Here is a 15,426-nt window from a genome sequence, read left to right as displayed (position 1 = left end):
TTGCTCCAGAGATAGCCGGGACGGAGTATAGTGTCTCCGACTCGAGTTTGCAGAGCGACGTTCGGCACTTTGAGACCCGAAAGTAAACGATGGCAGCCGAACACAATTGAACTGTTGGCTAATTTGTTGATTTCCAGTCGCCAGTTCAAAATGCAGGAAGTATAGCTTCGCTGACCACACCAGGCTGTTTATAAAACGAAATTCATTTATCATTGGCATTTTGGTCCGTGGAAACCATGCGCGTGCACTCCGGTACAGCAAGGCCAGCAGTGCTGGCACACAGCATAACTGTTACTCCCTCTGTCCCATAATTATAGTCCGGTATGCCAAAATGGTGACTTTTTATTTATGTTCTTTTGGATACTTGATCGGCCAATTTGTAATTATCCTTGAGTAAAAACGTTGTATGACTCATTCCAGTGTTTAATTTTCTTCTTCTGTATACACCAATGTCACAGTTTGCCTATCGGACAAATATTATGGGACAACAAACAAAAGTGTACCGGACAATAATTATGGGACAGAGGGAGTACAAAATTACATCTTAAACTTTTGGTTTTTCATTATTTCTTCCGTGTTACCTCAACAGAATCAACCTGCAAGCCCCCAAGGTTCGTTCTTTTCCGATATGGGGCTATCCGCACCCTCTCGTGGCGTGTTGACAAAACATCTGCGACACATCACCCTGGCCAGCCTGTAGGCAGCCAACGCCATCAAGGCCCCTAAAAATCAACAGGCGACCTTGAAGGATCCAACGGGAGGGTACGCTATGTGTTCAGTCTGTTGATGTCCTCATTGTTGCAAACTGCACGATTAAGTGTCCAAGTGTGCTGTATACTGTCAGCGATGTAGCATATCCACCAAGCTAGTTAAAATTTATATTAATAAATAAACTATAAAGTTTCAAAACACAGGAGAAACACAAAAATATGATTGCTGACATGCGGATTACATATTCTACGTGAAGAGAGACGTTTTAGAGCGTTCGGTCTATTAAGACAGCTAACATCTCCATGGAGACATCCGCCAAATAGAGTTGGTAAAACTCGCTGGCCGCGGTCACACTTTTTTCAAGCGCTTTGCGAGATGAATAGTTACTGTTTCTCGGGCGGGTGAATTTCTATTTGTTTGCTTCAAAAACTTTATTGTTAGCATTGTTTACCATTTACTACGGAAAGAATTACGTGGTGCCAAAGTGGATTTGTGAATATTGCAATATGTGAAAATCTTGAAAATTAAATTGTTTTCAATCATCCGCGATCGTCTGTTGCATTACGTTAGACAACAGATCAATTGAAATTCGAGAAAACGAACAACTGCGCCAGGATATTCAGAGACGTTAAGGAAACAGTATCAGAGTGCTCATCTTTTCAGTATAACGTACCATGTAGAAGAACTGAATTTTTTGTTTTGTTAATTTTTCGGGATCTGCTTTCCCAACGGAAAATATCACCGCACGCCACTGGTGGAAACGCGGTTTCGTGCTGGCAACGGGCAAAAATCCCTGGAAACAATTTACGAAGGGTGGTTCCTTATCTTCTACCAGGGTGGCGTATTATCCATCTGCCACGCGATGCGACACACACAGATATCAATTTAATCCTCTCACGCGACGATATCTATCCAGCACTTTAGATTTTCACAGCATGGGGGGAGAGATTCGCGTGCTCTGGCGAACTGTGGGTGGAAATGTAAACAATTACTTTTTTACTACCATGTCGCAACTAATCAAGCAAATCTCAGAGATCACGTGACGTAGCATCGACCTTTCTGCCCTCTGTGTTCAGCATTGGGCAACAAATCCTAGCAGAAAATGAGAATCGAAGAAGAGCAGCAGAAGTGTGCAAATTAATTTTTTCTTGTCGAGGAATGGGAAACGGTGATTTCTTGTATAAAAAGTAATCTTTGCCGAGATGAACTACAGAAATCTGCTTTCATGGCGTGTTTTTTAAGCGGGAAAACTCTGTTTCGAACACTAATTCGATCACTGTTTCCATTTGTCGGTCAAGGAAATGTCGAAACGAAATCGAAAAGTAAGGTATTACAGATACGAAGAATAATGACTGTTTAATGCAAGGTCTCCCAGCTGGAAACGGCACGTGTGTATAATTTCATCGAGGACCTTGAGAAGGTGTATAGAGGATGAGTCTTGACACCTCGTTGGCTGTAAGATGGTGGCCATCTTGGTAGCATGGTGTAGACTGTTTTCCCCCTCACCCACATCACATTTTGGGACATTGCATTAGTGTACGTCGGCCTGTTTATCTTAAAAGGGGTGGTTCCGAACTTTTGGATCACGAGAAACAGCAAAACATCGTGTTTCTAGTCAAATTATAGCTCATTTTGATGTCACATGAGCACTTTTTAATTTAAAAATTAAGTTGACTCCAAAATGGCGTCTTTCAATATGGTAGCCACCTTGACAGAGTGGCACAAATTGTTTCCCCCTCATCCACACAATGTTTCGGGTCATTGAATCGGTATCTTTTTTTTATTATTATATAGGGGTGCTTCCACACTTTTGGCTCATACTGTATTTCCAACTTTTATCGTAAAAGCAGAGAATCTAAAGAATTATAGAAACATGAGGGACATGGGCGTTAAAAAACAGTTGAATAAAAATATAGACGCAATTAAGCTCAAAGAGCAATTGCACTGGCTGCGATTTTCTCGCCAGCACCTAGTTAACCTGGCGTGTTTTTGAGGTTTTAAAGTTGCGTTACGAAGAAAGGTTGGCAGCTTACATATATGACGTTGTTTGGTATCTCACGAAATGCAACAAACACAATCTATACTTTATGAAATCACATATGTACAGATATAGAAGCAAATCCCAGCACATTTACATATTTTTAGTGTTTGTAAGGTCCCGTCTAAAAGGAGTTTCAAAACGTCTTCCTTGGCACGTTTGCAAAGACAATCAAGAAATCGTTCTCGAAGGTTGATTTAATTTCTTGGCGTCATAACCCGCTTTTGAAATGTCACGCTGATATTCAAACCGCCGAGGAGTGACGTGGCTTCTTCCCTAGAGAACTTCACGACTCCACGTCAGAATGCTCTCTTCTTTCCAAAAGATGTGCTTTGACAAGTCAAGACTTCAATTTAAAGCTACTGGCTATACGTTCGTCAGCCCCCCCACCCCCCCGATGACGCAGTGATAACGTTTTCGCCTTGTAATCAAGGGCAGTGGCGCAGGAACGGGGGGGGGGTACAGGGGTACATTGTAACCCAAAATTTTTGAAGGGGTACTGTACCTCCTAAATCCGTAAATCTAATTGTACCCCCTTAGATAATTTGACAGACGCAAGGTGCTATTGTTAATATAACCTATTTTTAATTAGCTCAATAAAAGAAGTTTAAATTGTTTATAGCTAGACCTCGGATTTTTAGGTTCTAAAAAATGAGCTTTTAGGTTTCTAAAATAGGTCCTAAAAATCCTAAAATAGGTTCGAAAAAATTTAAATTGGTACAAAATTCCTGAAAAATACTGAGTTGGTACAATAATTAAAAACAAAATTTCACAAGAACCGCAAGAAATTTTAATAGGTATATGTAACAACCAAATATTAATTTTCTAACCAAATTTTCATTTCTTTACACCGTTTTGAAATTATCCACAAATTATTGTAATACCTAGGTACTATGCTTGTGCTGTTAGCGAGGAACTTGTTGATATGAAAAATGAATCACGTATGTATGAGGGTGGCTACTTACTTGGAATTCCTTGAATTCTGGGAATTGTGTGAATTTTGGTAAAACATGAAAAAAGAAGCAGTTGTTTTCTCTATTAAATTTTTTCCTCCGAATACGTGAAAAATTGCAACTCTTATTAATCCAAATCCCATTAAATTTATACATATTTTTAAATGCCCTAAGGCAAGTTTCTCTCAGTTTAGCTTTTATTTTTATTTTTATCGAAGACGAAAAATAAAGTTGCATGGAAAATAAAAGAGAATGTTCTCAATCCGTTCACTTTCTCAGTGTCTTTGCAGAACAATCTATCTGACAAACGGAAGATTATTGCAAAATAAGATATCTTGAAGTTTATTAAGTAAATTTTTTGGTACATTGGAATCACACAGACCCTCTATATTGTTAATACATTTGTGTAAGTTGGGGAGGAAGGGGGGGTTGATAATACGTAAGGTTGGAATAGATAAAACATCTGCTTGTACCCTTGAATTTTTCGAAAGTTTGCCTTGAAAACCTGGAATTATACTTGTACTTGAATTTTATCATGGTCTTAATGACTAGCCTGAATCTTTTTTCATGTTATCCACAGTCAAACTCCCCCTTTTGTCTGCGAGGATCATTTTATACTGAATATTACCTTCAACAGAAACATAGTCAGTGCTGCAAATTTAAATGCTGAAACATTACTTCGCAAGGTGTGAATGCCGCAAAAGGACCGAACTGACGCGAATGTGAGCAAGACCACGCGGATTAGGAGTTTGCACTTTGGGCTGTGGAGGAAGTAGATGCGATTGGGTGCCAAAACTGGGAAAGGGGCGGGGTGGCAAGGACAGTTTACTTTCTCTTAGTAGAAAAGGCTTAGCATTAAGAGTTCATAGTGCAGGGGCAAAAAAGTAAGGGAAGAACTGCCCCTCTATTCGCCGCCACTGCGTCAGATATTTTGTTTTGAGCTTTGAAAAATATCATACACTTGGAGGGAGGGAAATCAACAGAAAACATGTTTCAAACATGTAATTGAATTGTTTCGTCACCAAACCGAGTAAATAGCTATGTGAGATACAAAAATTCTGTAAAACCTAAAAAAAAAAATATATAAAAATCTAAAAAAAAGGCGTAATTTAGGCACACAAACCTAAAATAGGTTCTAACAAGCAAAATAGGTTATTTTAGGCACTATAAAACTTCGTCAGTTGTTGCGTTTTGTAATGAAACGCTGACATAACTTGATATTTTTCACTTATCTGCAAAGGAAAAAATAGGTTAAAACCCTAAAATCCGAGGTCTACTTATAAGCATTATCTTCCTTACCACAGAAATTCAAACAATTGTAAACTTATTCTACTACACTGTGCTTGCTACGATTTAGTTCATTGACCTGTGTTCTTGGAAACTTCTTTAAGGAGATGAAAATTGTTTAAAATGTGTGTGGAACAGAGGAATCAGGTAAAGTTTAGCCTACTCTCAGAAAATCACTCTCCAGGCAAATGTCCATTTGCGTAAGGGGGTATACACTTTTCTTAAGAAACGGTCGCGTCGATTCGAAGATAAGATACAAATCTTCGCAAACCTTAGGTAAGACATATTGTATTCAGGTACTTTACATGAAAGAATTAGACATATTAAGACAGAATTTTGAAAATATGTAAATTATCCATGTCCTGCAAGGAATTTCTGCTTTCGTTTAAAATAATTTAGGTCAAATCAACATACCGATGATACCGTGTCATATAGAAGGTCCTACATAGTTCATGAATCACTTGGTTTAGGTTATCGGGTGTCTTGCATAAATTCAAATCCAGTTTCTCATGGGGTACTTTTTTCCGAGCTGTTTCAATTGATCATATCGTTAAATGTTGATGAAGGCACGATGCTATCTATTGTATTCTCTTAGTTGTTTTACAACGTAAGCTGTCCCGGTTACTGAGTGGAGTTGCAAAATTAAGAACAACCCTTCTGATTCACGGTTGAAGTGTTCGTTTGCTGTTAGTAATCCTTCAAGTATAAACAATTTGTAGACTTCTGATTCATTGCGGGATTTCCTGTACCAGTAGGTGCCATTGTAGAAATTCTTTCTCAGGGAAGATCAGTTTCACACAGAATTCAAAATGCATGAAATCAAGGTTAATGCAGTTTTGGTGCATATATTGACGCACTTAAGTGTGTATTTTTTACTTTGAAATGGTCGTGTTTCATCTTTTCAATTGATGCATTTTTAGTGCATCACACGGAAGAGCAGCTTAGACTCATTTATTTATTTAACAGGGGATTTCAAATATACAGCATTAGCCATTTTACATTGGAGTGTATACTAACAACAGAAAATAACAACTAAATTTACATGCGGTAAAGCGACTTATTTTTTACACAACAGTCTCCTAAAACGTGCCTGATTTTCAAAAATGTATACTTGGTTTTCTAAATTATTGTAATGGATGGGTAGTTTGTGGAACAAGGTACACTGGGTGAGGCATAATCTACGGCCGCCGACACGGGGAACCAACGCACCCAAAGGATCACATAGCGACGCGTCAAATCTTGTTGGAGAAACGGGTCTCAAGCCTTGGAGAAAAGCTGTGCATCTTAGTGCTTCTCGGAAAGCAACCGAAAGCAGAAGGAAACATTGCCAGCAGAACAATAACCAATGTGTGTCTTCATGAGCACATAAAGAAGATCACAAGGATACTGATAATTATTAATCATAAAATAACTGAAAGAAGCTATTATCATTGCTCTAAATTCCATGTAGGTCAATTAAATTACTAATTATTTTGTATTTCGAGAATTTTAAAACGCGTCAAAAAGTTGACATTAGGGGTTGGGGCAAAGGTGGAAAGGGCGAGCGCTTGTGTTTCCGAGAAGAGTAATGTCTGCAGCCTACGTCCAGCTCGAATTACGTCACTAATGTTGACAGCTACAGTGTTGGCAACTGTCAAATTATTTACACGGTAATTCAAGTGAAATGTTTAACAAATTTTACAAGTAAATTCAATAAATTAATAAATTGATGGCTTTTGAATAGAACTTGGGGTGGAAAAAAAGTTTCTGAAGAAATAACTATTTTCTGACATTTGTAAACAGAACAATCTAAACCGTATACATTGTACAAATTAAGAACAAAGAAACATTTTGTATTATTATGGCACTTTATTACTTAAACATTGTATACGTACTGTTTCTGTTGTAATGATTCTGATTCCACAGCGTAATTTTTATCTCCAAACTGATTATCTTCTCTCTTGTGAGTGATAACATTAAGGAAATAGGTTGGTATCACTTTCTGTTGTTTCAGAGCTTTTCAAAGTGATCTTGCTTGGATGCTTTGTAGTTGGGGAAACAATTTGTGATGAAGTGAGTGTTTGTTGCTGTGTTGGTGCTCCGAATTAATCGAAACAAACATGAATTTGGTAATGGTTGATACGGCGAAGTGCGGGTGTTTTACCGTTTGTTTGAATTGAGTTATTAAGTTGACTTTTTGCACAGATAGGTTAATCAGGACTGGACCTACAGTTTAATGTGGGATCCGAACATCCGTAGAATGTGCCTCAACCGGGTATTGAAACCGGGACTCCTTGACTGCAAGGCGATGTTACCAGTACGCCATCGGGGAAGCCTTAGGGGTGTATGTACGAGGGTCATTCGGAAAGTAACCGCCGTTGTGGCGTGCCGCTAGTAGTAGTAGTGGGCAGAGATCAAGCGTTGTTACATCACGCAATCTGTGATTCAGTAAGCTTCCAGCGGTGCTAGTGAGAGCATCGTAGTGCCTCCTCGCGTGTGCTGGTTATAACGTCACAAAATCTATGCTGCCATCGAAAATCCCGCCAAATGCAAGGTACGCGGAGTGATTTACATTGTGTTGATTTGGATAGTATATTGAAAAATATATTTGAAATTGGATTTAATTGTAATTTTGTTTTAGAAAAATATTTTGATTTATTAGGTCTAGGGTATGCACACATCGCAAGCCGCTCTCATTTATGTAGGTTTCTTTGGGCACAAATTCATGGAACGTGGTACGACAATCACTTCTGAAGTTTACTGTAACACTTTGCAGAAACTGAGAAGAGCCATTCAGAACAATGTCGCGGTCTGCTGACATCTGGGGTTGTGTTCGAGCATGACAACTCTAGCCCTCACACTGCTCGGCGAACACAAGACCTTTTGTGCCAATTCAAATGGGACGTTTTTGATCATCCCCCGTATATCCCGGACTTTGCTCGTTCTGATTTTCATCTGTTCACTCACATGAAGAAGTGGCTTGGGGCACCGCACTTCGCTGACGATGAGGATCTTCAAAATGCTGTGACAGGTTGGTTGAATTCCCAGGCGGTCGAGTTTTATGCAAAAGGGATTGAAAGTTGGTGAAACGCTATGACAAGTGCTTGAATTTACATGGCGACTATGTTGAAAAATAGAGGACAGCTGTACCTTTGAGATGTAAAGTAAAATATGTTGCATCTATGCGGTTTTTTTTTTATTTACAGCCAAACATCGGTTACTTTCCGAATGACCCTCGTATTATTTAGCAATTTAAATCTGCTTCGTTTAGCTCGAGAGAGAGAAAAGTGTGAAAATGAAAATAATGGAAGCGAGGCGACCAACCTGTTTTACCTGTTATCTCATGCAGGGTTTCTGCGACACTTCCAGGCGTTGGAATTTATTGTGGTGAGGACATCGTCCATGCATGTGTTTCTGTGCTTGGATGGAGATTTTAATGTTTATGTCCTCTGTGTCAGAGGCGCCAACTGAGTGTGAATTGGAAGAGGGGGATCAAAATATGAATCAACTATATATATAAATAAAATAGCTGTCTGTATAATCGCTTGCTTCCTTCGTCAGTCCAAGCTTCGCTACTTTATTAATTTATATATTGTAATTAGTATTAATTTCGTTTAATAATTATTTTAATTTAAACATCATTATTATTATTATTTCCCAAACACTTGGTTTGAACTCCACCTCCTCCCCCGAAGCATATTTCTAGATAAGTGCCTGGCCATCCACCAGATGGGAAATTCTGGATAAACACCTGGGTTTAACTAACTCGCTTTGTATTTGTGGAGGCTCCGTGCTGTGCGAACTTCCCGTCTACACGGGAGCTAATTTTCATTTCCATATTCACTATCAACACCACCAAACTGCTAATAATTAATTACTTTAATTTAATTAAAACTTTTACTGTCAAACAGTGTAATTAAAGATCTAGGTGTTATTATAGATGAAAAATTGAACTTTAAGGAACACATCGCAGCTACAACTAAAAGTGAAATGCGCCTCTTAGGCCTCCTCTACAGATTCACTGAAATTGATACTCCAACTTCTCTTAGCCTATTTTTCAAGTCATGCATTTCTCCGATTCTTGAATAGTGCTCTCCCGTCTGGGCCATGGCTTCCAATACAAATCTTTCTAGCATGGATTCCGTCCTCAGCTTCTTTACCGCCATTGTTCGTAATAAAATTCCTTCTCTGCGGCATCTTCAGAAACCTGACATCCTGACTACTTTGAACATTCAGTTACTGCAGACCCGACGCGATATGGTCGATATGAAATCTCTCTCTCTATATAAAAATGGATGTAGCTATGTGTGTATATGTTTGTTCCGGCATAACTCTCGAACGCCTGGAGCGATTTCAACCAAACTTGGAACACTTATCACTTGCAATCTCGAAAGAAATACTGTGGGGACAACCCTGGCACTCCTAGGGGTGGGGTTGGAAGGGGTGACATGTAAAAATAATCGAAAACGACCGATGTTAGTGTGGAATCCATAGTTTTCAGGGTCGTTAAGATTAGTAGTGACACTCCTGATGCAGTTCAACTCCAAGTTAATCACCTATCGGGATGAGGGTTGAGAGGGGGTGAAAATTAAAATGTCAAAAATGACCAAGATTAGTGTCGAATACATAGTTTTTGGAGTCGCTAAGCTAATTGGTGACATTCACGATGACCAAACTTGGTACACATATGACTTACAATGTGGAAAGAAAAATGCTGTTGGGGTAAGACACCACTGGCACTACCTAGGGGTGGGGGTGTGAAGGGGTGACGTAAAAATAATCGAAAACGACCGATATTAGTGTGGAATCCAGAGTTTTCGGATTCGCTAAGATTAATAGTGACTCTCCCAATGCCGTTCAACTCCAAGACACCCCTGGCACCCCTAGAGGTGGGGTGGGAAGGGGATGGCATGTACAAATAATCGAAAACGACCGATATTAATGTGGAATCCATAGTTTTTGGGGTCGTTAAGATGAATAGTGACACTCCCAATGCCGTTCAACTTATTTATCCTTGCTCTTGGAGGTGGAACTAAAAATGTTGTTCATAAATTGTTGTTAAATTTATATTATAGTGAATTTGTTAACAGATATTACTTTATAAATTGTATACTGTACTTATACTTTTAAATACCTGTAAATAAATTTAGTTACATTTTACGCTATAGTTAGAATTCATTAAACACCCGGGCAACGCCGGGTAATCAGCTAGTTTCTCTATAAAATCTTCAATGGAAAATTAAGATCTGAATTTCTTCTTACAAAATTCAATTTCAGAGTGAAACACTGAATTGTTCCACAACTCTACCGCTAGGCTTTCCCTTATACAGCGCTCCCTGTTCCACAGGCTGTCCCAGTTCTATAATAAACTACCCACAAACATCGACATTTTTGCCCTTGAAACTATTTTCCGATCTTCTCTAAGAATGAATATGTAAATATTTTGTTTGTTTCCTTGTTCATGTCTCATCATGTTTATCTTCATCTTTTTGGTTTTTACCTAAAACCATCTTGACTTATTCTTGTTGATTTATTAAGAGTTTTCAGTGTAAAATGGCCTTACAAGGGTGTATCTGAAACTTGGAATAAATAAATAAATAAGTAAATGGACAATTCATGCGAGTTTGATTGATTAACCTTGGGTCATTTTATTTCGCTTTTCTGCCTCTCTTTGATATTCGAAGAGATGAGAATGATTGATGATATGATAAAATTAAAGAATGGAATTCAAACCCGGGACCCCTGGCATCGTAGCGCGCTTTATTCCGCCAGCGAGGTTGGTACTTCATGAAAGGTGTAAAGACAAAGTATAGGAATGAAAAGTGATCCGCCGTCATCACTATGCTAGCTTTGCATTAGCGAGTCTGAATAAACAGATTTCCAGTGACGTCATCGTCTACACGGATTTCCATTTTTATGCAATTGCATGCAACTTCAAGGATATTGTTATCAGTGTACGGTAATGAACACTTTCTTCGGGAAGCAGCATGACTCCTTATGCGGCAAGCAGACAAAAGTGTGATGGTGGTCGGGAATTGTACGCTACGAACTGTCTGATATTTAGTAGGCTATAGCTCTGTCTGTCCAGGAATTTTATCAGACATTGCTGGTTAACAAAAGTAATGAAGAGAGTTGAGTGAGTGTCAGTCACACTATCTCGTTTCGGAATTGCAAGTACAGTCTGAAGCAAATATAAGTTAGATATGCAAAATGAAATTGCTACTGCGTGATACTGAGAAAAGTGATATAAAGAGTGTTTCTGAGCTCAAAAAGAGAAGCCAGATAGAAAGAATTTCCTATATCTCGTTGCAATGCACTTTTGCGCATAAATACTCCTGACGTATGAGAGCTATCACATGTAGTAATGTTGATAACATATCAGTTTTTATTTATTCACAGAGTAGTATTTCTTTAAAGGGTGGAAATGTTTGTTTCTTTCGTAATCCTACATTGCGCAGAAATTTCCCAGCGTCGGTTCTGTTGAAATGTGCATCCGCTACCCCCCCCCCCCCCAACCATCACCAGGTGATTAATGCTTAACTTCCAATACAAAGCTGGACATTCGATAAGAATGCATTACAATTTTCAAAGTAAAATATTTCAAAGATAAATTTCTGCCAATGGTGATAACTTATTACACATCTCTTACTGTATTTCATCAACTTCGGTGGCGCAGTCGTATGGCATCCGACTGCCACGTGGGAAATCCAGGTTTGATACTCGGACTAGATCTCAGGTGGAATCACTCACTCTGTCATCAGGTGACACTTATATACAATGTATATACTCCTCGCAAAAAGTTTGGAATATTGTTATATTTGACAATAGGTAATAGACACGGCCTTGGAATTCAACAACACATGGTATCTGTCTGGTGCACGTTGTCGTATTTTCACCGACATATGCCACCGTGCCCATCAACTATTGCCAAGCAATAATATTCCAAACTTGTTTTGCCTAATATAACGGTGTCGGGAAAAATGCGCCCGGGAAAATTGCGCTCTCGCAATAAAAGTGGGAAAAATGCGCCCTCCCAAGAGTAACCACAATGAAAAGTGGGAAAAATGCGCCCAGCACACACAACCTTCACCAACATTATAATATGTTGATTAAAACAACCTTGGCTTGAGACTGTCAGGAAAGATAATTTTGTTTTTAAAGTACAGTAAAAATATTCATTTTTCTGGCGTGGTTAGAAGCTGGAGATGATGTCCGTTGTCATAATTTTTTTTTAAATTTTACTTTTGTAATTTTTATTTACTATGTTATAATTTTTATTTTATTTCATTAAAGTTTTTATTTACATTTGTATTTCCATTTCTTGTGACCTCCGTTGACGATCTTTTACTCCATTTTTTGGGTGTACGCCAGACTTCTCAGGCACTTGGTAAGGTCCTTGGGTGTTGATTGATTGAATTAAAATTTGTGGGTGCGTCGGCACTTAAGGCCATTTCGCACCCTTCTATGTATACGGGGAAATGTCACCTTATCTAAAATTCTGACTGAAAATTTAAAAAAGGGGTGTAGATAGCCCCTTGGGAAAAACTAAAAGTGCAAGGTTGTAAAGAGACCTGCACGAGACAAACACGACACATTAGAAAGTCAGAACAAACAAACTAAAAACCTCCTTACAGACGGTGGAAGAGTCCAGCTCTTCGCAAAAAACTAAAAACACTTGTTAAAATACTGCTGTCATCACCCAAGAGGGATGACAAACAGCCAGAAAGGTTAAAAGTCTGCCGGAGGTAAGCAAGATCGACACATCCAACGAGAATGTGTCGAATGCGGAAAAAAACATTGCAAACACGACACAACGGAGGGTCCAGCCCTTGGAGCAGGTGACCGTGCGTTAGACGGCTGTGTCCTAGACGCATGCGGGTAAGAATAATTTCGGGGTGTGCTTGTTTTGTACGTACAGTATGTAAAATTTTGCTAATCTGTTCTTCCAGTTTTATGTACGTTCGTTTCCTCTTCGTTCCTTCCAAACCGATGCTAGCCCTGTCATATTTGTATCCGCTGTTCCGCTTCCGGCTTCAGCGTCTTCAGAAGGGTGTAGAAGTTGGGATGAAGTCGAACTTTCTCTTGCAGCTTATTGTTCCACCCTTCGACAGCATTGTTCGTGCGGTGCTTTGCATCTCCACAGTGCCACACATCAACTGGTAGATTTGGATTTTGCAGCCATTGTTGCACAAAGTAGTCAAGAAACGCTGTCAGTTTCTCCTGCTGACTGGTCATATGTGGTGGGCGCATTTTTCCCACTTTCTAATGTGGTTACTCTTGGGAGGGCGCATTTTTCCCACTTTTATTGCGAGAGCGCATTTTTCCCGGGCGCATTTTTCCCTGATTCAATATAACAATATTCCAAACTTTTTTGTGAGGAGTGTATATTACACTTAAAGAATTCTGATCTTGTTTCATATCTCAGTGTCCTATTTATTTACTCTCTTCGTGGTCATGTGGTTATTAGGAAAATAATGGTGGAAAGAGCATATTACCAGGATGAGAATCGATAGGCACTAAAAACTCTCAAAATAGGAAGTAAAAAGCACCGAAAAAATAGGCAATAAAACATGGGACAGGATTTTTATAATTTTCCCGGATTTGATATTCTAAAAGCAGTTATCTTCGAAATAAGTATTTATTACTAAAATAGGCAACAACAAATAGAAAAAAAGTTGTATTCTTTTCAGAAATGGTTTGAAATGGATTTTTAAAACTCCATACCCTACATTTTCTGGAACGGGATAAAATAAACGCAATTTTGAGCTGCACACAGTGCGTTCTCTACACTAAATGCACTAAAGTCAGGACCACATGTTTAGCATCGGTTAAAGTAAAGCTTCACTCTTCCCTCGAGTGGATATGCAAAACTATGCGACGCATTTTACCACAACTACAGTGCACTCTGATTGACTATTACGAATGGATGCATCATGCAATAGTACAGAGAGATAAAATTGACAGACGTGCTTAAAGGAAAGAAAAGGTACTCGAAATCTACCCAGATTACATAGGTATGAAAGTGATTTTCATCATTTTATCATTTTAGGCACTAAAGAAGGCAGTTACAAAATAGGCGAAAACAGTCATTAACATTCATGTATACGTTTCAGAAATGACCTGAAACTGTTTTTAAACGTAAAAGTCTATATTTTCTGCCCTGGGAACAAAAAATTCATTTTGCGGCAAATCCTCAGTGTACTTATAGCACATATAATTAATTGCATAACATTATAAAACAAATCTCAGAACTCAACCAACCCAATGTTTTTCAACAGTTGTCACCACTGGTCTCTGGCATACCGTACCTACCATTGCTCTGTTCTAATGTTTTACCAGTGTGGTAGTTCGAGTACTGGTAGAGTCTGCGCTTTTCGCTTAAAATTTCTACGTAGTACATCTGCTCTGTGTGCCCACTCCGCCACGGGGGCCGGAACATTTGGATAAATGTTGTGATCGTTAAAATTTGTACCTACTTGTGACTGTTTATTAGGGCATATTAGTTATTATAGGAGTCAGAAACTACACTTAGGTGAAAAAAAGTTAAAATTTGCGGTTTTTTAAATTGGTGCGACAATGTTATCAGTTATACTTTAACTCACTTCCCTCACCAATACTCACTCGAAGCACCAGAAAGTCCAGTATCGTTCCGATCTCTTCAGAGGCAGGCACTCTTTCTACGCCAGACAGTTTCAGAGACTGAAGGTGTTTTGCAAATGACATTGGAAAATTTGAAGCGAATCACGTAAAATCATAAACTAACAAGACGGCCGTGCTGAGAATTGAATGATGGCTTGAAGGGAAATCGTGGACAAGTTCTTCGTGCAGCGAGGAAAAGAAATGGATGCCACGGGGCTCGGCGCATTTCAAGTAATAGCGAGTCAATCATCTACCATGCACTGAGGTGCATGGGGTTTCTAGTACAAGGACAATCCAAGTAGCCAAGAGGGTACAAATCTCTCGAGCGTTAAACAGGTTACGAATTCAAATTCTCCAATGAACACTTTAAAACCAGCGAGAGCAAAGCTACAAGTTACATCGAATCATCTACAATAACTTGTTCAAAATGTACCTTCGGTACATCTGATCATGGCCGTTCCCAGATTTTTTTAAGGTCGGTGGGTAGGTTAGGCCGTGGATATAAAATTGAAATAATAAAATTAATTACGTATTATTTGTGGTATTTGAAACTTTCCAGTAACTATCCTTGAAGCCCCTATATATACAGGGTGTATCAGAAGTGATAGCGCAAACTGAAACTGTGAAAAGTATACGATAGTAGAAGCAAAATATATATACCCTGTACGTACACACTGCCGACCTTCATGACGGCGTGGTTAGTATAGCGTGTTACAACGTCAGGGGTCCCTGCTTCAAATCCCGGCTTGGGCAATCCTTATGTAGTTCGGATCCACGACATTTCATTTCGTTAATATATTACTGAAATGCATAATTATA

At 38.9% G+C, this 15,426-nt stretch overlaps 1 protein-coding gene across 1 annotated transcript in view; it reads right to left on the bottom strand.

Annotated features, from left to right (window-relative positions):
• The window catches only part of LOC145986397 (uncharacterized), a 194,616-nt gene extending 179,958 nt beyond the window's left edge, over window positions 1-14,658 (bottom strand). Inside the window, exon 1 of the mRNA XM_083120366.1 lies at window positions 14,590-14,658. The gene's annotated coding sequence lies outside the window, so the exon portion shown is untranslated. The remainder of the gene's footprint in view (window positions 1-14,589) is intronic.
• Window positions 14,659-15,426: the final 768 nt, after the last annotated feature.

This window comes from Lepisma saccharinum, chromosome 4 (assembly GCF_977018435.1).
Source record: "Lepisma saccharinum chromosome 4, izLepSacc3.1, whole genome shotgun sequence".
Lineage (NCBI taxonomy): Eukaryota > Metazoa > Arthropoda > Insecta > Zygentoma > Lepismatidae > Lepisma > Lepisma saccharinum.
Note: the sequence above shows the minus strand (reverse complement) of the source record. Positions and strands in the feature narration are given on the sequence as shown.